The 23,632-nt window shown below is 37.1% G+C and overlaps 1 protein-coding gene across 4 annotated transcripts in view; it reads right to left on the bottom strand.

Moving 5' to 3' along the window:
* The window catches only part of PEAK1 (pseudopodium enriched atypical kinase 1), a 313,736-nt gene that overhangs the window by 175,374 nt on the left and 114,730 nt on the right, over positions 1 to 23,632 (bottom strand). For 3 of the 4 annotated variants that reach the window (XM_040493338.1, XM_040493340.1, XM_040493339.1), the window contains one exon: positions 11,993 to 12,074. The gene's annotated coding sequence lies outside the window, so the exon portion shown is untranslated. Of the gene's footprint in view, positions 1 to 11,988; positions 12,075 to 23,632 lie in introns of all 4 variants that reach the window. The other variant, XM_040493341.1, reaches the window with a different exon arrangement.

Here is a 23,632-nt window from a genome sequence, read left to right as displayed (position 1 = left end):
TCTCTCTCTCTCTCTCTCTCTCTCTCTCTCTCTCTCTCTCTCTCTCTCTCTTCCTCTCTCTCTCTCTCTCTTTCTCAATCTCTCACTCTCTCTCCCTTTCTCTCTAACTCTCCCTCTGTCTCTGCCCCTCCCTCGCTCTAGCTATCACTCTCTCTCTCAAAATAAATAAATAAACTTAAAAAATACACTTAAAAAAAGCATCTGAAAGTTCCTCGTATTTCCATACATCTATTAAGAACTGATCTTATATTAGAAAGCACCCTGGCACAGCAACTAAATTCCATAGAAAACTCAAATCTATATTAATATTAAATAAAAGCCATGGCAAAACACTTTTATTTAGTGGTATTAGATTTGTCAATAAGACTGAAAAAAAAAAGTATTTCAACTATCTCTTTATAGAAATAATTAGCTTAAAAATCAAAAGGCTTGGAGCACATGGGTGGCTCAGTCATTTAAATATCCCACTTCGGGGGCGCCTGGGTGGCTCAGTCGGTTAAGTGGCCGACTTCGGCTCAGGTCATGATCTCACGGTCAGTGAGTTCGAGCCCTGCGTCGGGCTCTGTGCTGACAGCTCAGAGCCTGGAGCCTGTTTCAGATTCTGTGTCTCCCTCTCTCTGACCCTCCCCCATTCATGCTCTGTCTCTTTCTGTCTCAAAAATAAATAAACATTAAAAAAAATTTTTTTTTAAATAATAAATATCCCACTTCAGCTCAGGTCATGATTGCTCAGTGCGTGGGTTTGAGCCCCACAATGGGGTCTCTGCTGACAGCTCAGAGCCTAGAGTCTGCTTTGGATTCTGTATCTCCCTCTCTCTCTCTCTCTCTGCCCCTCCCTTGCTCACACTCTGTCAAAAATAAACAAGCATTGAAAAAAAAAAAATCAGAAGACTTAATCTATTAAAACCAAGCCTTTAGAATCCCATGGACCATATGTGTATAAAGGGAATGTTTTAATATGAATGCGACACCAGCCTGGGAGCCTGGCTCTTTAGCTCTAATGCCAAACAAGGGAAACACAAATCAGGAAAAAACCCAGTCACCTTTAAAAATTCTAAGCCCTCAGCTAAATATCATAACTTTATTACGACCATTAAATCACAGCTGGCCAATGAGAAGCTAATTGTAGTCCTTAGTATAGTCTGGGCAAGTAAAACACAGTCATATTATATTAGGCACAATTTAATGAAAGTGTTTATGTCAGGTGTTGGAAGTTTCCAGGAGACTAGCTCCTGACTTACCATAAAACAATTAAGTATCCATTACTGTAAAGTGACCTTTTTGGTTTTTCCTTTAAAGAATCTTAAAGCAACAACTGAAAAAAAGCCCTTGCACACGTTTTGAGATCAGACACAAAACTGAAAATTAAAAACCAGACTATTCGGGGCGCCTGGGTGGCGCAGTCGGTTAAGCGTCCGACCTCAGCCAGGTCACGATCTCGCGGTCTGTGAGTACGAGCCCCGCGTCAGGCTCTGGGCTGATGGCTCAGAGCCTGGAGCCTGTCTCCGATTCTGTCTCCCTCTCTCTCTGCCCCTCCCCCGTTCATGCTCTGTCTCTCTCTGTCCCCAAAATAAATAAACGTTGAAAAAAAAAAAAAAAAAAGACCAGACTATTCAAGTCGTCCACAAATGCCATTTCTCTGAATTCCGTGGGTCTGCAATGGAGTGTGAATGGGAGTGGCCTGTAAGGCAGAACTCGGTAGGACAGGGCATGTGGAAAGAATATCAGCAGCTAGGCAAGAGAATCTTTAAAAGGACTCTCAGGGAAAAAAAGATCTCAAGAACATTCTTCCTCTCTAACTTAAGCCAAATCTTACACTGTTGCTTTCAAATTTTATAATACACTTACTCCATCCTTTATGGTTGTCCTTTTTGATTAGAACCATATGAGAGATCCTGCTCCAATTTATAAGTTCTATAGAACATAGTTTATAATTAAAAACAAATTTAGTATAGAATGAAAAATAGAAATTGTTAGTGATCAAATTTTCATATCCACAGAGAAAGCACCACGATACCATGCAATCTACAAATGGGCTTCTTTTAAAGGAAGAACAAATTGGTGAACAAAACTGTAAAAGAAAAACTAACATTCATATACTAGTTTTAAGACAATTTTCTTTCCAATTAAAAATATATATATATTGTTCATAGAAAGTTACAAATGTAAGCAGCATTATCTACAATAACCAAATTATGGAAATAGCCCAAGTGTCCACTGACTGATAAATGGATAAAGAAGATGTGGTATGTATATTTACAATGGAATATTACCCAGCCATAAAAAATAATGAAATCTTGTCATTTGTAACAACATGGATGGACCTAGAGAGTATTATGCTAAGTTAAATAAGTCAGAAAAAAACAAATACAATATGATTTCTTCACATGTGGAAGTTAAGAAACAAAACAAAAGAACAAAGGGGGGGGGAAGAGAGAGAGAGAGGCGCAAACCAAGAAAAAGACACTTACAGAGAACAAACTGATGGTTACCAGAGGGGAGGTAGGTTAAATAGATTTTATAGATTAAGGAGTGCACTTGTGATGAGCACCAGGTGTTGTTTATGGAAAGGTTGAATCATTAAATTGTACACCTGAGGGGCGCCTGGGTGGCGCAGTCGGTTAAGCGTCGACTTCAGCCAGGTCACGATCTCGCGGTCCGTGAGTTCGAGCCCCGTATCAGGCTCTGGGCTGATGGCTCAGAGCCTGGAGCCTGTTTCCGATTCTGTGTCTCCCTCTCTCTCTGCCCCTCCCCCGTTCATGCTCTGTCTCTCTCTGTCCCAAAAATAAATAAACGTTGAAAAAAAAAAATTAAAAAAAAAAATTGTACACCTGAAATTAACTAATCGGAATTTAAATAAAAACTTTAAATAAATAAAAAGAAGGAAGGGGAAGAAAAGGATAAGTAGGAACCAAGGTAAAGCAATTTGTTGTTTGGCACAGCCAGGTCAATAGCCTAGAAACAGGTAACATTTTGAAAGGATACCTCCACACTACAGAGCAGAAACAGGAAGAAAAGAAAAGAAAAAAAAAAAAAAACCCACATCACTAAAGGCAATGAAATAAATAACTGTGTATAAAGCTTAGTTTCCCACACTTACTTGTGCATTTGTTTTTTGGAGATACCCTTTTGAATGAACTGTTTTAAGTTCCTCTAGCTCACCTACAATATTTTTGAAAGTATGTTATTATAAAGTACAGTTTCTATTTGAGTTATTTTGTTAAGGATAAAGCAACTCAAATACTACACTACTGATAAACACAAGAATACTAAAAGTCAATTATGCTTACTCCTAATCCAGGAATAAATGAAAACTAAGATTAACTCAGATCATAGACCTTAGTTTTTGCCACCTCTTTCCCTCTTTATTTCTGCTATTTATACTGCTGAGTTCATTACCACTTTCATACTTGGAAATGTTTGCTTTTCCTGCTTGGACTTGCTTTACAAATCACTGAATTGTCACTTTTTCACACAACAGGATTTCATCACAGAGTATAATTAATCCCACTAAAGCAAACATGGTAAACTTTAGGCCCAGCTAAGGGACCATGGATGAATTAATCTCTACAATAATGATGATACAATTTAATACACAAGATTTTGGTGAGGTGAAAGAGCTCTAAATGTTTAAAGTGTCATACAGAGGTGAGGGTCTCCATTTCTTCATCTGTCATATGGGAGGATTCCAGTAGCTGACCACTAAAGACTTCCTTCCATCTCTAAAATTCCTTTAATATTTACATTTGAAACACATAAAAACTCTACTTACTGATAGGATAACATTACAGTTATAAGAGACTTAGGGAAATCAACTCAAACTTCTCATCTCATAAAAGGTGTCCAAAGGTAACCCAGGGAACCTGCTGACTGGAAAAGTCAGTAGGAAACTTGGGGCAGGCAAGACCTGACTACAGCAAAATCTCTTCCGGCATGTGATGCTGTTCGCCATTCTGTGAGCTTAAAACCTTTCTTCACCATAGCTTAAACAATTACCTTTCAAACTGGTGACAATGAAAAGCTCTTTAAAAATATGTAAATATTATTTTGGAAAAATGACCTAACTTCTAGTAGTTCAATTAAGAATGATACTAACAGCGACAAGATGGTGGAGCAGCATGGAGACCCTCAACTTGTCTCATCCCTGAAATGCAGCTATATCAGCACCAAACCATTTTGCACATTTAGGAAATTGATCAGAGGATTAACACAACAGTCTGCATAACTTTAGCCACAGAACTCAGCAGGTATGCAGTTCTGTACAGGTGAACTGGGGGAGAGAAAAGCCGTGGAGGGTAGGGAGCTGTTTTTGTGGAGGACAGAGAAAGGGGGAGAGTGCAAAAAAAAAAAACCACTCCCCGAAAGTTTCTGGAGAGAAAGACAAAGAGTGAAAACACTCACAGGGGACTGAACAAGAAATCTGTTCCCCAAAACACTGACGGAAAGGAGAGGGTTTCAATACCACCAGGATTCTATAAACTGTGGAATGCAGACTCTGAAGTTGCAAAGCTTGGTGCCTAGATGTGCTCTGGTGAGGAAACAGGGTGAAGTCCCAGAAGCTGGCAACGTGGTCTGAGGGGTCCATGTGCCACACAGGGAGAAGCAGTTCCCCTGCTAGGAGAGCATTTGGTAGAGGCTACATGACCTCCCCACAGGCAATGGTTCCAGTGGACCCTAGAGAGCAGCCACATTTGCTGGCATTGGGACAAAGATGCCAGAGTGCAGTGAAACGTGGCACTGGCTGTGTTGTGATTTGCCATCATCTCTGAACCTCTGCCACTGTGTGATGGCAGGAACGATTTGTGAGGCAAGCCGGCAGGGCCCATTGTTTGGTGAGACCCTCCCACAGAGAGTCTGCACAGATCCAAGCCACAGGGGTCTCTGAAGTGTGGGGTTTTAAACACAGCCCCAACTGAGATAAAACTCTGGCAGGTGGATGGCTTGGACACGAACAGAGTAAGAGGCTGGGAGTGGATGGAAACCTGAGACAAAGGACAGGTGCCAGAGGCTAGGGAGATGGGTGAAGCCATTTCCACCTCTCCCCGGCAGGCGCAGGCACACCACACTGACCCACCCCAGTGAGCTAAGCAGTGCCACCTATTGGAGAGCAGAGGCATTACAACAAGCCCCACCCAACTGCCCCCTCTGAGCACTTCCCCTAGAAAACCAGCACAAGTCCCTCTACCTGCTTAGTGTACAGACTATAGAGTGCTTCATAGTTTGAGTTCTAGGGGAAATGGGATGTAGTAACTTCATTCGCTTTTCATTCTGTTTGCTGGTTCATTTATTCATTTTTTATACTTCTGTTTTTGTTTAAATTTTTTTGTCTTTGTTTTTGTTGTTTTCCTTCTCTTTTTTTCGGATACAGAAAGAAAAAAATTATTTTTATTTTCTTTTTTTAAATTTTTTAAACATTTTTTTATTTTATTTTTAAAAATTGTTTATTCTTTCATTTTATTTCATTTTATCCTATTTTATTCTATACATTTTAAAATTGTTAAATGTTTTCTTAATTTTTTGTCTTTTCTTTCTTTTCTTTCCCTTTTTTCTCTATTCTATCAAGCTTCTTTCAACAAGCAGACCAAAATACACCTAGGATCTAGCTTCCTTTTTTGAATTTTTGTTTTGCTTTAAATTTTTTTAATTTTAATTTTATTTTTTTCTTCCTCCAAAATGACAAAACAAAGGAATTCACCCCAAAAGAACAGGAAGAAATCACTGCTAGGGGCTTAATCAACACAGATATAAGCAAGATGTCTGAATTGGAATTTAGAACCACAATAATAAGAATACTAGCTGGGGTTGAAAAAAACATAGAATCCTTTTCTGTGGAGATGAAAGAAGTAAAGTCTAGTCAGGATGGAATTAAAAATGTTATAACCAAGATCAAATGGATGCCTGGACAGCAAGGATGGATGAATAAGAGCAGTGAATCAGCAATATAGAAGACAAAATTATGGAGAATAATGAAGTAGAAAAAAAAGGGAAACAAAGGCAAAAGAGCACGTCACAAGACTGAGAGGACACAGTGACTTATTAAAAAGGAATAATCTCTGAATCACAGGAGTCCTAGAAGATGAAGAGAGAGAAAAAGGGGCAGAAGGTTTATAGCAGAAAAATTTCCTAATCTGGGGAAGGACACAGACATCAAAATCCATGAAGCACAGAGAACTCCCATTAGATTCAACAAAAACCAACCATCACCAAAACATATCATAGACAAATTCACAAAATACACACACACAGAAAGGATTATGAAAGCAGTAAGGGAAAAAAAAAGTCCTTAACGTATCAGAGAAGCCAGATCAGGTTTGCAGCAAACCCATCCACAGACACGTGGCAGGCCAGAAAGTAGTAACAGGATATATTCAAAGTTCTGAATCAGAAAAAGATGCAGCCAAGAATTCTTTATCCAGCAACGCTGTCATTCAAAATAGAAGTAGAGATAATGAGTTATCCAGACAAACAAAAACTAAAGGAGTTTGTAACCACTAAACCAGCCCTGCAAGAAATGTTAAGGGGGACCATTTGATGGGAGAAAAGACAAAAACAAACAAACAAACAAGCGAAAAAACACCAAAAGCAACAAAGACTAGAAACAACCAAAGAACGTCACCAGAAATACCAACTCTATAGGCAACACAATAGGACTAAATTCATATCTTTTAGTACTCACTCTAAATGTCAATGTACTAAACACTCCAATCAAATACAAATGGTATCAGCATGGATAAGAAAACAAGACCCAACTAGATGCTGCTTACAAGGGACCTATTTTAGACCTAAAGACATCTGCAAATTGAAAGTAAGGGGATAGAAAACCATCTATCAAGCTAGTGGTCATCAAAAGAAAGCTAGAGTAGCCATACTTACATCAGACAAACTAGATTTTAAAATAAAGACTGTAACAAGGGATGAAGAAGGGCATCATATCATAATTAAGGGTTATATCCACCAAGAAGATCTAACAATTAAAAATATTTGTGCTCCCAACGTGACACATCCAAATATGTAAATCAATCACGAAAATAAAGAAACTCACTGATAATAATACCATAATAGTAGGGGACTCAACACCCCACTTAGAGCAATGGACAGATCATCTAGGCAGAAAATCAATAAGGAAACAATGCTTTGAATGACACACTGGAACATATGGACTTAACAGATATATTCAGAACATTTCACCCTAAAGGAGCAGGATACACATTCTGCTTGAGTGCACATGGAACATTCTCCAAAACAGATCATATACTGGGACACAAATCAGCCCTCAACAAGTACAAAAAGACAGAAAACATACGTTGCATATTTTTGGACCACAACACTATGGAATGAAATCAACCACAAGAAAAAATTTGGAAAGATCATGAAAGATCTTGGAGATTAAAGACAACTACTAAAGAATGACTGGGTAAACCAAGAAATTAAAGAGGAAATTAAAAAGTACATGGAAGCCAATGAAAAAGGAAACATGACAATCCATAACCTCTGGGATGCAGCAAAGGTGGTCATAAGAGGGAGGTATATAACAATTTAGGCCTTCCTAAAGAAGGAAGAATGGTCTCAAATACACAGCCTAACCTTACAGCTAAAAGAGGTAGAAAAAGAACAGCAAATAAAGCCCAAAACCAGCAGAAGAAGGGAAATAATAAAGATGAGAGCAGAAATCAATGATATCGAAATAAAAAAAAAAAAAAAGGTAGAACAGATCAATGAAACCAGGAGCTGGTTCTTTGAAAGAATTAACAAAACTGATAAACCCCTAGCTAGACTGAAAAAAGAAAAAGGAAAGGACCCATAATAAATAAAATCATGAATGAAAGAGGAGAGATCACAACCAACACTGCAGAAATACAAACAATATTAAGAGAATAATATGAGCAATTATATGCCAATAAAATGGGCAGTCTGGAAGAAATGGACAAATTCCTAGAAAAATATAAACTACCAAAACAGAAACAGGAAGATATAGAAAATTGGAACAGGCACATAACCAGTAAAATCAAATCAGGAATCAAAAAATCTCCCAACAAACAAGAGTCCAGGGCCAGATGGCTTTCCAGGGGAATTCTACCAAACATTTAAAGAAAAGTTAACACCTGTTCTTTTAAAGCTGTTCCAAAAAATACAAATGGAAGGAAAACTTCCAGCCTCATTCCAGAGGCCAGCATTACCTTGATTCCAAAACCAGACAAAGACCCCACTAAAAAGGAGAACTACAAATTTCCCTGATGAACATGGATGCAAAAATTCTCAACAAGATACAAGAAAACCAGACCCAACAATACATTAAAAGAAGTACTGACCACAATCAAGTAGGATTTATTCCTGGGATGACAGCTGATACAATATCCACAAAACAATCAATGTGATACATCACATTAATAAATGAAAGGATAAGAACCACATGATCCTCTCAATAGATGCTAAAAAAGCATTTGACAAAATATAGCATCCTTTCTTGATTAAAAAAAAAAAAAAAAAACCCTGAAGAAAGTAGGGATAGAAGGATCATACCTCAAGGTCATAAAACCATATATGAAAGACCCACAGCTAATATCATTCTCAAAGCAGAAAAACTGAGAGCTTTTCCCTGAAGGTCAGAAACATGACAAGTCTATACACTCTCACCACTGTTATTCAACATAGTGTTGGAAGTCCTCACCTCAGCAACCAGACAACACAAAGAAATAAAAGGCATCCAAAATGGCAAGGAGGAAGTCAAACTTTTACTCTTTGCAGATGACATGATCCTCTATGTGGAAAACTCAAAAGACTCCACCAAAAAACTGCTAGACATGATACATGAATTCAGCAAAGTCACAAGATATAAAATGAATGTATAGAAATCGGTTGCATTTCTATATACCAATAACGAAGCAGCAGAAAGAGAAATCATGGAAGCTATCCCATTTACAATTGCACCAAAAACCATAAACCTATCCAAAGAGGTGAAAAATCTATACACTAAAAACTATAGAAAGCTTATAAAAGAAATTGAAGACACAAAGAAATGGGAAAAAAAACTCCATGCTCATGGATTGGAAGAACAAATACTGCTAAAATGTTGATACTACACAAAGCAATCTACATATTCAATGTAATCCCTATCAAAATAACACCAACAGTCTTCACAGAGCTAGAACAAACAATCCTAAAATTTGTTTGGAACCACAAAAGACCCTGAATAGCCAAAGAAATCTGGAAAAAGAAAACCAAAGCTGGAGGCATCACAATTCTAGACTTCAAGCTGTATTTCAAAGCTGGAATCATCAAGACAGTATGGTACTGGCACAAAAATGGACACAAAGATCAATGGAACAGAATAGAGAACCCAGAAATGAACCCACAAACATATGGCCAACTAATCTTTGACAAAGCAGGAAAGAATATCCTATGGAAAAAAGGCAGTCTCGTCAGCAAGTGGTGTGGGGAAAATTGGACAGCAACATGCAGAAGAATGAACCTGGACCACTTTCTTACACCATATATAAAAATAAACTCAAAATGGATGAAAGACCTAAATGTAAGACAGGAAACCATCAAAATCTTAGAGAAGAAAACAGGCAAAAACTACTTTGACCTCGGCCGCTCCAACTTCTTAGTTGACATATCTCCAGAGGCAAGGGAAGCAAAAGCAAAAGTGAACTATTGGGACTTCATCAAGAAAAAAAAGCTTCTGCACAGCAAAGGAAACAATTCGCAAAACTAAAAGGCAAGTGACAGAATGGGAGAACATATTTGCAAATGACACATCAGATAAAGGGTTAATATCCAAAATCTATGAAGAACTTATCAAACCCAACAGCCAAAAAACAAATAATCCAGTGTAGATATGGCAAAAGATATGAATAGACACTTTTCCAAAGAAGACATCAGGTAGCTAACAGATAAATGAAAAGATGCTCAACATCACTCATCATCAAGGAAATACAAATCAAAACCACAATGAGGTACCACCTCACACCTGTCAGAATGGCTAAAATCAACTCAGGCAACAAGAGATGTTGGCGAGGATGTGGAGAAAGGGGAACCCTTTTGCACTGGTGGTGGGAATGCAAACTGGTGCAGCCACTCCAGAAAACATACACAGGTTCCTCAAAAAATTAAAAATAGAACTACCCTACGACCCAGCAATTGCACTACTAGGTATTTATCCAAGGGATAAAGGTGTGCTGTTTCAAAGGGACACATGCACCTCAATGTTATAGCAGCACTATTGACAACAGCCAAAGTATGGGAAGAGCCCAATGTCCACTGAGTGATGGATGGATAAAGATGTGGTATATATATACAATGGGATATTACTCAGCGATCAAAAAGAATGAAATCTTGCAATTTGCCACAACTTGGATAGAACCAGAGTGCATTATGGTAAGTGAAATAAGTCAGAGAAAGACAAATATGATTTCATTCATATGTGGAATTTAAGACACAAAACAGATGAATATACAGGAAGGGAAGCAAAAAAAAAAAAAAAAAAAAAAACAAAAAAACAAACAGGGAGACAAACCGTAAGAGACTCTTACAAAGAACAAACTGAAGTTTGCTGGAGGGGTGTTGGGTGGGGAGGATGGGCTAAATGGGCAAGGGGCATTAAGGAGGACACTTGTTGGGATGAGTACTAGGTGTTATATGTAAGTGATGAATCACTAAATTCTATTCCTGAAATCATTATTACACTAAAAAAAAAAATGATACAAACAGCAAAAGGGGCTCCAGATTTAACTGTACAGCTATTCATCTGGCTTGTGTGATATTCAATTTAAAGTCAACAGGCGGGTGACTGGGTGGTGCAGTTGCTTAAATGTCCGACTCTGGGGGCGCCTGGGTGGCGCAGTCGGTTGAGCGTCCGACTTCAGCCAGGTCACGATCTCGCGGTCCGTGAGTTCGAGCCCCGTGTCGGGCTCTGGGCTGATGGCTCAGAGCCTGGAGCCTGTTTCCGATTCTGTGTCTCCCTCTCTCTCTGCCCCTCCCCCGTTCATGCTCTGTCTCTCTCTGTCCCAAAAATAAATAAACATTGAAAAAAAATAAAATAAAATAAATGTCCGACTCTGATTTTGGCTCAAGTCATGATCTCACAGTCCATGAGTTCAAGACCTGTGTTGGGCTCTGCACTGACCATGAGGACTCTGTTTGGGATTCTCTCTGCCCCTTCCTCTCTCTCTGGCCCTTTCCTGTGCGCGCGCTCTCTCTCTCTCTCTCTCTCTCTCTCTCTCTCTCAAAATAAACTTAAAAAAAAAAGTCTTTATAAAAAAAATAAAGTCAATAGGCATGATACAAACCCTATCTAAACTTTCCAAATTAAAGGGTTTCAATTCTGATTTTGTTACTTAACTAGATATGTGATCTTGGGCAATTTATTTATTTCTCTGATCCTCAGTCTCATCTTTAAAATAGGAATAATACCAAGTATATCACACCTGGTTACTGTGAATTAAAGGAGCTAGCTCATGTAAAGGCCCTTTGACGGTCTGGCATATACTTAGTTCCCTTCTCTAATCTCTTCAACTTCTGGGAAATAAAGAATGCTTTTTTCTCCTTTTACTTTATCAGAAAAATTCCTGAAATTAAATGCATGGGGTCCTGGTCCTCAAATTCATTTATCAGCAGTTGTGCAACAACTAAACTGAAATAAAATGAGGGGCATTGTGACCTAATGGAAGGCAAATGAGGTTTGGAGTCAACAAATCTGAATTTGAATCCCAGCCTATCTAAGAGCTTTAGACCTTGAGCAATTTACCAAACCTCTCAAAGCTTCTCATCTGAAAATGAGACTATTATCTAGCAATTTAGCATTCTGTCTTTCCTAGTCACAGAAACATGGCAAATACTTTGAAAAGGGCATGTCTTTGTCATCTTTGTCTCTTCCATACCAAGGTGAGTTTCAAAATTATAAGATTTGATGCTGGAATAAGACAAGACATTGATAAAAAGAGATTTAACACTGCAATAAATGTGTTACATCATGAAAAGAAAACGTACAAACCCAGTTTAACTGGTTCCAACTCTAGGCATTATGTCATTGCTTCCTTTTCTTTCCTTAGGAGTGGACCTCAAATATTCTTTTCCTACAGGAAGATGGAAAGTGGGAAATACATATTAGTGAAGGTTATCTGAGTCATACTTTAAAACTGAGCATTCTTTAACATACCTTTAGGCAGAGGCAAACTGTTACACATTCTATTTAGTGGACTTGTTTTTAAGTGATGACATAACTAAGAGGTATTTTAGTTTAGAAAGTACTATTGTTTAAGTAGCCAGAAAAGTAACCTTACCACAAAAAATTACTTTCAATGAACAACAATACCTTTGTTAAAGATAACTACACAGGATAGGATTGCATGAAGTACTGTAGTTCATTACATTATGCAAAAATATTTCTACAACTAAGTTCTTAATCTTCTGGGTAAAGGGTAAGCTGTGAGATATATAAAACTATGAGACTAGTGAAAGCTATGAACTGCATTTCCTGAAAAAGGCACATACATGAATCATATTTTACATATAATTTCAGTCGAGTCATTAAACCCAGTCATCTATCCTGAGAATCTCTAAAACCTGTTAGTAGACTCCAAGGAACCAGTTTTTGAGTTTTCAAAAATAATGGATTTACAAGATTTTAGAACCTGAAGCAACTTGGCAACCATGTAATACAAACTGCTAATAGAAAAATAAATACTGGCCCAGAAAGATGAAAAGAATTAAGTAAAGCCTTAGTCTACTCAGGAACAGAGGTGTCCAATTATTATGCTAATGTACATAAGACTGACCATGCAAAATTTAGTATATAGCAGTGCCTTTGGGTTAGAATAATTCTCACAATGGAACCCAAAGAGGAGACTTCCATATGGTCTTTTGGCCCAAACATTACTGATAGTTAAGAGAGTGAATTTTGGAGTTCTATATAAATGTGAAAAAGTTGATCAAGTCACTTAATCTGTCTCAAAAATAAATAAAAACATTAAGAAAAAAAAAATTTTTTTTTAAATAATAAATTTCCTGGTGCGCCTGGGTGGCTTAGTCCGTTAAGCATCCGATTCTTGATTTCAGCTCAGGTCATGATCTTGGGATCATGAGATCAAGTCCCAAGCCTAGGATTCTCTCTCTTTCTCTCTCTCTCTTTCTCTCTCTCTCTCTCTCTCTCTTTCTCTCTCTCTCTCTCCCTCCCTCCCTCCCTCCCTCTCCCACTTGTGCTTTCTCTAAAAAAAAAAAACATAAAAAAATAAAATAGATTAAATAAATAAATAAATAAAATTCTTGTCTGCAACAACATGGATGATCTAGAGTATAAAGCTAAGTGAAATAAGTCACTCAAGAGCGAAATGTCATATGATTTCACTCATGTGAAATTTATGAAATAAAACAAGCAAAGGGAAAAAGAGACAATCCAAGAAACAGACTCTTAACTAGAGAACAGATGGTTACCCTAAAGGGAGGTGGGTAGGGGGGAATGGGTAAAATTCATGATGGGGATTAAGGGTACACTTATCATGATGAGCACTGAGTAATGCACAGAATTGTTAAATCACTACAATGTATACCTGAAACTAATATAACACTGTATGCTAATTGTACTGCAATTAGAATGTTTAAAAAGTATTACTTAAAAAGTATTTCTTGTCAAGTCATGAAATTAGATATAATATGAAATAAATCTCTAAGTAAATGAGATGCTTTCCAGTTCAACAAAATAAGTGGCAAACATTTGCTGAGTATCTTCTACATAATGTACTATTAGGTGTTACTGAGGATATAGAAAAGATCAAATTGTCCTTCTTTAAGAGAAATTATGGCAAGATAGAGCTTTTCCTTCTCATTTCCATCTTGGGTTCCATTTTTTTCCTTCTTTCCTTAGGGTTCAGCTTTTTTGCCCACATTCTCAGAGTTCCCAGCAGGACTAGGAGGACCCTGCACATAACTCCTAATTTTGATCTTTCACCTGAGCCTCAGACCCCCATGTCCTGCTGGGTTTTTTGGATGTTTCCACCTGAATATACCATAGGTAAAAACTCAGTATGTTCAAAACTGAGCTTTTCATCTCTTCCTAAAATTGATCCCTTCTTTAAATTCCCTGTTTTGGTTAACAGCACCATAGCCACTTAGACACATGAAAAGTCCAGCAATTATTACATTTCACCAATCACCTTCAAGTCTCATTGATTCTTACTCTAAATGCTTTCTAAGACTACTTTCTCAACTCCATCCCAATCAATAGTACCCAAATCCAGGTCACTATCTCTCAATATAACCAATTCACTTATCTAACCAGTCCACTTTTATCCTACTTCAGAGTCAATTATTATACTGCTGCCAAAATGATCCCTCTAAAATGAAAATCCTGCCACATCATTCACCATCATATGTCAGACCTTTCAAAGACTTATCCATAGAATGAAGTTAAAGTTCACCCACAGAATAAATGGACAGTGTGGCATGTGAAGTACTCAATGACCTCGCTCATGCCTATCTCCTCAGCTTCACTTCCTATCTCCCACTTCATCACACCACAGCCACACTGAATCTCATGTGTTCTCACGCTGGTCTTTTGCCAATATATCCTTACAACCTTTGCACGCATAGGCAATTCCTACTTGTTCTTAAGATTCAGGTCCAGGATCACTTCCTCTGAGAAGCCTGTTCAGAGCATGCTTCCCTACCCGCCAAGCTGACACATCACCACAACAAGCAAGCGGGAGATATTTGTTACACTGAACAAAAATGAAACTAAGCAAACTAATGACACAGCAGCAAGTAAGTTATAAATATAAAGCCAGCAAGAAGGGAAACTAGATAGATTTCAGTGTTTCTTTGGAGAAAAAAGGTCTTGATCTGAGGAGTAATTGTTCAGAGTGTTGAAGAGAAGAAATGAAAGTATTTGAGTAAAAATAGAGATGGAAATGAACACATTTAGAAGTGAAATGTGGGGGCGCCTGGGTGGCGCGGTCGGTTAAGCGTCCGACTTCAGCCAGGTCACGATCTCGTGGTCCATGAGTTCGAGCCCCGCGTCGGGCTCTGGGCTGATGGCTCAGAGCCTGGAGCCTGTTTCCGATTCTGTGTCTCCCTCTCTCTCTGCCCCTCCCCTGTTCATGCTCTGTCTCTCTCTGTCCCAAAAAATAAATAAATGTTGAAAAAAAAAAAAAGAAGTGAAATGTGTATAGTAAGGCTGGAGGGATAGTAAACACCAAATATAAACTCGTGAATGTTACCATCCTTTAAAAAAAAAAGGTTTAGGGACCACAGCTGATAAATCACCAGACTTTTGAAACAATTTTCTCTGAAACTATATAGTTGCCATTTACAGACACTACTTTACACTTGCATTAGAGAGACATTAGTTTAGATATTTTCATTTTTTAGTTAATGCCCTGTAATCTTACAGGTTTAAGAAAATACTCATGCTTAATTAGCATGTACTGAAGAACTTTATATAAAATCCTGAAATTATAATCTTTATATTGCATGACAGTTTGCTGAAATTGGATAAGCTAACATAGACTCAGGTAGGTCAAGAGCTAGTCGACCTTATTAAATAATCTTTATTATTAGAACATTAGATTATTCCAAGTCAGCAGAAGAAACTGAAAAATATAGTGAGCTTAATGTTCATTTCACAGAGGAATTAAACTGTAAATGTTTTGTTCTCTGAATGAAGGATAATTAAAGAATATCAATCTTGCAACTTAAATACACTAGTCATAGTGCAGACGAAGAACAGATCTATGAGGTATTCCCATATGAAAAGTGAAGATTAAGGTCACCTACCAAGAATAAGAAGAGGGAAAGATAATTGTCATCCCTGAACCACACTTAATGACAAAATCTACTGTTTGCAGTGAAGATAGAGAACACTCACTCTGATACATTAGCTAGAAGGCCACACAATTAGTCAGAAGGGGATCAAGTTAGAAGCATAAGCAGCACAAGTAAATCAGTCAACCCAAACTGAATCATCTCTAAATGGAGTTCTGTATCATTTTTATTTTATATATTTAACTATATAGCTGCATAAGATAATAACAACCCAAGGCATATCTTCTTTATCAAAAAGAAAGATGATTAGGAAACAGATACCTGCTGACAAAGCACAGAAGTACTTGGAGTGTTAAAAGTCATTTGCATGGAGTTGTATGTCTTCTTGTCCTTGACTCTGTAAATGCCAATTCCTTGCTTTCAGGTTTGCAGACAGTAAAAAGCGAGATACAAAGCTGAATATTAATTCTCAAGATAACACTGATGTTATGTCAGAAGATATGGGTAATTCTCACTCTCACATAATACCTGTCATTTTAAAATGCCCCTACTGAAATGAACCAACATTCGTGAATGCAAGGCTAAAAACCCTTTTGAATGTTGTATTCAAGCAAACTGACAGATATGAACGCACAAACACTCGTCTTCGATTATGAAATCCCCTCACACATAAACATCATTGTAAAATAAATTTCTGTCAGAGAAGAGGGACTGAAAATGTTGCAAGCTTGCTAAAGAGAGTAACACCAAGCTATAAAAGAAGCTGGCAGCCCGAGAATATGACAACCACGTATGCTCAAGTGTGCTGCAGATGATCATTTAGATGCTGTCAGCCAATGTCAGCTGAATTTCTTCAATACTCCATTTTATGAAAAACCCCTCTGGCTTAGGGAAGGAATATAGACTCATCTATCTGATCTAAAACAGCAAACTGTTTTTGTCTGGTATGTATTCATTTTTCAACAAGAAGAGAGAGTTCTATATTTCTTGTGATCATAATCTTACCCATACATTGGGGCTAATGTCTGTACTGTACAAATGTAAAAATTATTCATTAAAAAAATAGCAGATTTTATATACATACACAGCCAATTCTCAATATTTGTGAGAATTTGTAGTAGTTATGTTCTATAGTTCCCACAAACAATGAATCAGTGAATACTGTGCTTCTATTGTTTCCAAGAAATGAAAAATACAGGGTTAAGTTCTTATAAGCCTCTGATTACATTTTCACCGACCGATCATTACACAAAGTTTGTTTTATGTGTATTTCTGTGTAAAAAACATCTTATTTAATATATATTGTTGATTCATTAAAATTGAACTCAACAGCATAATTCATGACTGAACAAAGTTTATCTAACACACATATAGTCTCCATAGGGCATATCACAACCCTGTTGTATTTAGTAACACTACACATCACTTCAGCACATTTGGAGGACAGCATAATCACCCCAAAAAGGCACAAAAATTATGAAAAATGTGACACTAAGGAGACTGCAAAAAGAACACTAGATTACAGTATGAGAGTTAAAACAAGAAGGCAAATGTCACCTTGTTCAACCTCAGCTAAAAATGTACACAGCAGGCAACTCATTTTTTTTTTTAAGTCATCTCTCTACCTAACGTGGGCCTTGAACAGGATCAAGAATCCACACACTCCACTGACTGAGCCAGCCAGGTGCCCCCAGGTAATTCACTTTTTCACCGCTCTTGAGTATATCTACAAATGACTGTGAAAGCACCATAATTATTGATTTGGGGGTTGCAAATAAACTTTAGCAAGCAGATAAATTTGCAAAAATGAAAGCCATGAATAAAGAGGATCAACTAGCGTGTGTGTGTGTGTGTGTGTGTGTGTGTGTGTGTGTGTATGAATGTGTATGTGTATATACACCTGTGGCATATGACATATGTGACAGGAAAGACAAGTTGTGGAACTCTCTAGTATGACACTCTCCTAAGGTCCATTCCTATATTTCCACTTGGCATACTGGATACCTCTACCTGAATGTACTATCAGCACTTCAAACTTAACAGACCAAGTTCACCTTCTGTGCTTATCCCAAACCTGCCTTCTGGTATGTCACTACTCAAGTCACTGCAACTCGGACTCCTTTCTCCATATCCCAGCCAGGCACCAAATCATGTTGTTTCATCCTCTAAAATAGCTCTTAAAGTTGATCTCTCCCTGACCCAAGCCCACTACAATTATCACTAAATGCCTTTCTATCATTTGAACCATTAGCACAGTTTTACCATCTTCTCTATCCCCTACTCCAAAATCAAAGGCTATATTACAGTCAGTGTTATTTTTCCAAGACTTAATCATACTTTCACTTCTTGGTACCTATATAATGAGTTTCAAATTTCTTGGTTGTGATACACAATGCTTTTTCTGGCACCAAATCATCCCTGTAGATTCATCTACTGTCACTCATCTCTCATAAACTCTATAGCCACAATAATCTATTTTCCATTCTTTGAATATATCATGTTTTTTAAAGACCCTTTATACATGTTAGAAATGCCACTAACAATGCTCTTTCTTCCATTCTTTACCTGCCCTTAAAGCCTCTGCTGATGTCACTTCCTTTATGAAGACTTTCCTGATCAGCCTCTACTTCCACTTCAGGCCAAGTTAGTCACTATATTCCCTGTGCTTCCATAATATCTTCACATACTTCTATTATAGAATTCCTTAACTTGGTAAGGGAGGAAGTACAAGAACGTACAAGGTTGGCCAAATACTGATTACTAATGTAGCTGAGTGATGCAGATTCATTATACTATCATTCCTTTAGTGTGTATGCTAAATTTCCATTAAAGGAAAGTTAAAAAAAAAAAAAGTCAAGAGAGACAGAGACAGAAGGAGAGAAAAAATATTTTACTATAAGTAATTGAAAATCTGACTTGTGTGTGACTTAAACAAATATGGCATTAACTTTTTTCCCCAGATAAGAAGTCTAGAAGTACTAGTCTAGGGTCATTACTGAGGCTCAAGAAGATCATCAAAGACAAAGTCTCTATCTTTTTCCTCCATTAAGTGTGTTGATTTGTTGCTTCAAAGCCACTTGTAATAGATGCTGACATTCTCTTTGTATTCAAGGCAGGAAAAAGGATAGTGCAAAGTCACATCTTTACCTCTTTAACAGGAAAAACAAAAATGTTTTTCAGTGCCCTCAGCAAACAGCTTGTAATACATTTCCCACAAGCTGTTAAGTCATCCAACAGTGCCTTATGGCCTGATCCTCTTTGAAGGCAGAGACTATTTTTGTACTTCGGTAAGCAATCCAGTACCTAGCATACAGAGGTACTTTGTATCTAATTAATGTATGAATCTAATAAAGGAAACAATAATATGTATAATAACACAAGAACTCCACTTTGCTAATTTTCTTTATAAAAGCAATATAACAAAAAGTGCTCTAACACTTGCCAATGCTGTACAAATAAGGAACTACTAGTATAGTAGTTTGACATCCACTATCATGGATGTCTCTTTTTACTGTTCTCTTTGTAGAGGACCCAGACAGAGGATTAACAAAAAATCAAGAGACCTGAATTTCTGTCTACACAAAACAATCTTGATGAAACTCAATTACTTAGAGGTAATGTTTATTAATTTCTCAGGGTTGTTCTGAAGATAAGAGAAATATAAACAATATGAAAGCACAGTGAAATGTATAAAACAGTATAAACACATGCATTAAAAATGCACTGAAAAAAATAAATAAAAATAAATGCAATGGTTCTATTAAGTCTTGAGAGGAAACTTAGTTATGTACCATGCATAAAGATATATGCCATCTGGCACATCAACAATAAGAATTAAAAATTAAACACTATTAATATCTAGTATGGATGCTAAACATAGTTAGATGAGTTTCTGCATTTGGCCCTGGTTCTTTCATGGCTATGGAGAAGTAAACTAACTGTACCTTACATTTACACCTCACTAAGGAAAAATGCTTTACAAAATAAAATTGGTGCCTTGATGCAATTATATATCCACAAACTGAAAAGTAGGATATGATAAACAAACTGGTTAACACAGAATAGTTGACACCAAATCCCAATTAATCAGTTAATAATTAACTACCAATAAATGAACAGTACTAAAGTAGGCCAAGGTCCTAAAGCACTTCTAAGTTAAATCAAGTGAGAAATAAAAGAGTAGAAGCATTGAATATTAATTTTCCTCTGACTTTAATAACCTTGATTGAGCTTATAAATATTTTTCAGGGTTACCTTATGGCTCATACATACAGAGGCAACACTGATGGTCAGAAATATTTCTGATAAATGATAATTTCAATGGCCTGTTTTCTAAATTTGTACTAAGTTGTATATTTCCTAACCTATAAGAGTGTTGTATCAAAATAAGCAGTATGTATATACAACAAAACACAGTAGCCAATACTAAGGAAGAGAAAAATGACAGTTCTAAGTCAAGAGAATCTCTACAGATGTTATATTAAGAACTGATGTGTCTTCACTTTTATTAGATTTGCAGACAATAGTTTCATTAGTTTCAATAGTTTCATTTAAGCAGAAACTATTCTCCATGTAGCTTACCATGGAATTATTAATGCTGAAAACTGACTCATCTTAATACAAAAAACTACACATCAAGACTGTAGGCCAGTAAATTCCAGGAGAACACTGCATAAAGCATCATTAGGTCATAAATAGAACTGAAAATTTTCAGCAGATCAGACTTATCTCACAGTTATTTTCTAAAGGAGGAACAACCAATAAGAAACCAAAATGTTAGAATAGTGAGAATGAGCTTATGCTTTATAGTTGTAGCCACCCAGTTTCAAGTAAATCAATATTTGTTTTTAAAAGGGAAGAACAGAATGTTTCTCTTCCTGTTTTATTTGCATATACAGCTTTAACAGCTAAAACTTCAACAGTGGGTATTTCTCCTACAAAGAATTTGGCATACCTGAAGTAAGAAATAAATTATTTGTCAATGTTAGAAAAATAAAAGTCATAAACGATACGTTTACATAAACGATACGCTATTTTAATTTTTTTTTAATTTTAGGGAGAGAGTTGCACACACGTGTGAGCGGGGGGGGGAGGGATATCATTGAGATATTGATAGGATTGCTTTGATCATCTGTTGTTATGATATCCATTAAACTCAAAGTGATCCACAGATAATCAAAGCAATCCTATCAATATCTCAATGGTATCTTTTGTAGAAACAGAAAAATTCATCCTAAAATTTGTATCAGATTTCAAGGGACCCTAAACAGCCAAAACAAGCACGAAAAAGAAGAATAAAACTGGAGAACTAATACTTAATGACTTCAAAACACTATAAATTAAAAAAAAAAAAAAAAAAAAGACAGAACGGCAACAGAATAGAGAGCCCAGAAATAAAGTTTCACATAAATGGTCAAATAATTTTTGACAAGGGTGCCAAGACTGTTCAACGGACAAAGGAAAGTCTTTTCAAAAAATGGTGCTAGGAAAACCAGATATCCACATACAAAAGAATGAAGATGGAGCTTTACCTAACACCATAGACAAAACCTAACTCAAAATAGGTCAAAGACCTAAATGTAAAGCCTAAACCCATAAAATTCTTAAAAGAAAACATAGGTTAAAGGCTTCACAACATTGGATTTGGCACTGATTTCTTAGATATAACATCAAAGGCACAGGTAACAAAGTGAAAACAATGAATTGGACTCCATGAAAATTTTAAAACTTTTGTGCAGCAAAACACACTATGCACAAAGTCGCAACATTGGAGAAAATATTTGTGAACGATATATCTGGTAAGGGATTAACATCATAATACATAGAGAACTCCTAAAACTCAACAAAAAGAAATAACCCAATTCAAAACTGGGCAGAGGACTTGACTAGACATTTCCCCAAAGATATACAGACAGCCAGTAAGTACATGAAAATAAGTTATCATCACTGATTATTATGAAAATGCAAATCAAAACGACAATGAGATACCACTTCACACCCATTAAGATGGCTACTATGAGAGAGAGAGAGAGGGAGAGAGGGAGAGAGGGAGGGAGGGAGGGAGGGAGGGAGGAACGAAGGAAGGAAGGAAGGAAGGAAGGAAGGAAGGAAGGAAGGAAGGAAGAAATAAGTTCTGGTGATGATGTGAAAAAGGAAGGAAGGAAGGAAATAAGTTCTGATGATGATGTGAAAAAACTGGAACACTTGTGCACTGCTGGTAGTAATTTAAAATGGTACATGCTGCTATGGAAAACAGAACAGTGATTCCTTAAAAATTAAAAATAGAATTAGCATATTATCCAGCAATTTACTTCTAACTATATACCCAAAAGAAGAGAAAGCAATGTCTTGAAGAGATATTGGTACAATGACAATTTACAGCAGCACGACTCACCAATGATAAATTGTGAAAGCCACTCAAGTGTCTGTTGACAGACAAATGAATACAGTGGAATATTATTCAGCCACAAAAAGGAAGGAAATTCTGCCATATGCTACCAACACAGATGAACAACCCTGAAGACATTATCCTAAGTGAAATGAGCCAATCACAAAAAGACAAATATTGCACAATTCCATTTATACAAGGTGCTTAAAGTAGAAAGAATCATAGAGACAGAAAGAAGAATGCTGGATGTCAAGGGGAATGGGGAGTATTAGAAGGTGGAAGAGGGACTATATAAAGTATCCTCCAAAATGAGAAGGCATTTGGGGACCAAAAAAACAAAGCAGGCAATGCATACAATTCCCACAGAGTTTTATGCAGGGTAACTTACTGACAGGGAGGATTGGGCAGATGATGATCCAGAGCTGCAGTTATTTCCCAAAAAGTCTGGACCTCAGCCTACAGATTCTATACAGCAAGGGGACCCTGGGGACACTGTAGTGAAGTCAAGGGTTCATGTACATTTCAGAAGGTTTGCATGCACCTGACAGACCTTGTGATGACATCTGTGTGTCAGGAAAGGGAAAAACTATTTTATCTTTAACAAATTTACAGAGCACCAGAGTAAAGCCTTCCCACATTCCAGATGTGGTGGGAATTTTTAAGGCATGTATACTAATCTCCAAAGGGCCTGGGACACGTAGCCCCAAGAGAGGTCACAGAGCAGACGTAAACAAGATGAAAGACCAAAGATGGAATCAGTATTGTCATCACTCCAGCAGAGAGTTACTGTTTAGTAAGTACAGAGCAGTTCTACAACATGAAAAGAGTTACAGAGATGGAAGGTGCTGATGGTTCCACATTATGAATGTATACAATGCCAATTATATACCTAAAATGGTTAAGATGGTAAAATTTATGCTAAATGTATTTTACCGCAATAAAAAAATTAAGAAGGGGTAAGGGGTGGAGTAAATGGGCCATTGGGGAGTAAGAGGAAAATCTAAATGTCATGAGTAAGGGAGAAATATAATAAAGAGGGAAGAAAATAAAAAAGGAAGGTAGACAGGGATAAAGAGTAGAATGGAGGGAGGGATTCTCTCTCTCTCTCTCTCTCTCTCTCTCACACACACACACACACACACACACACACACACACACACACACGCATACTTTGAACTTTGACCCAAATCACCAAGTACTAACTACAGCATAGAGAATGCCTCCAGGATATCAATCACTGTCACATTCTGATATCAAAGATAAAAATTTCAACTTGGTCTAAAATGACCAAATTGGGCTTAATCAGAAGTAATCAGCTGTAAATAATGCAAATCCAAAAGGTCCAGATCATGTTCCACTGTCATTCCCTATTAGGATATCAAATTCAATTTGGAAGATTTCAGTATGATTCGCTAAAGTTACGTCTCAGGATACACACAGAATGTGAGTGTTCCTTGGAGCACCTGACTTGATGGATACAATGGGCAA

The sequence above is a fragment of the Herpailurus yagouaroundi genome, unplaced genomic scaffold (assembly GCF_014898765.1).
Source record: "Herpailurus yagouaroundi ecotype Mexico unplaced genomic scaffold, PumYag 184, whole genome shotgun sequence".
NCBI lineage: Eukaryota > Metazoa > Chordata > Mammalia > Carnivora > Felidae > Herpailurus > Herpailurus yagouaroundi.
The sequence above is the reverse complement of the archived record's forward strand: the minus strand, read 5'-3'. Positions and strand labels throughout refer to the sequence as shown.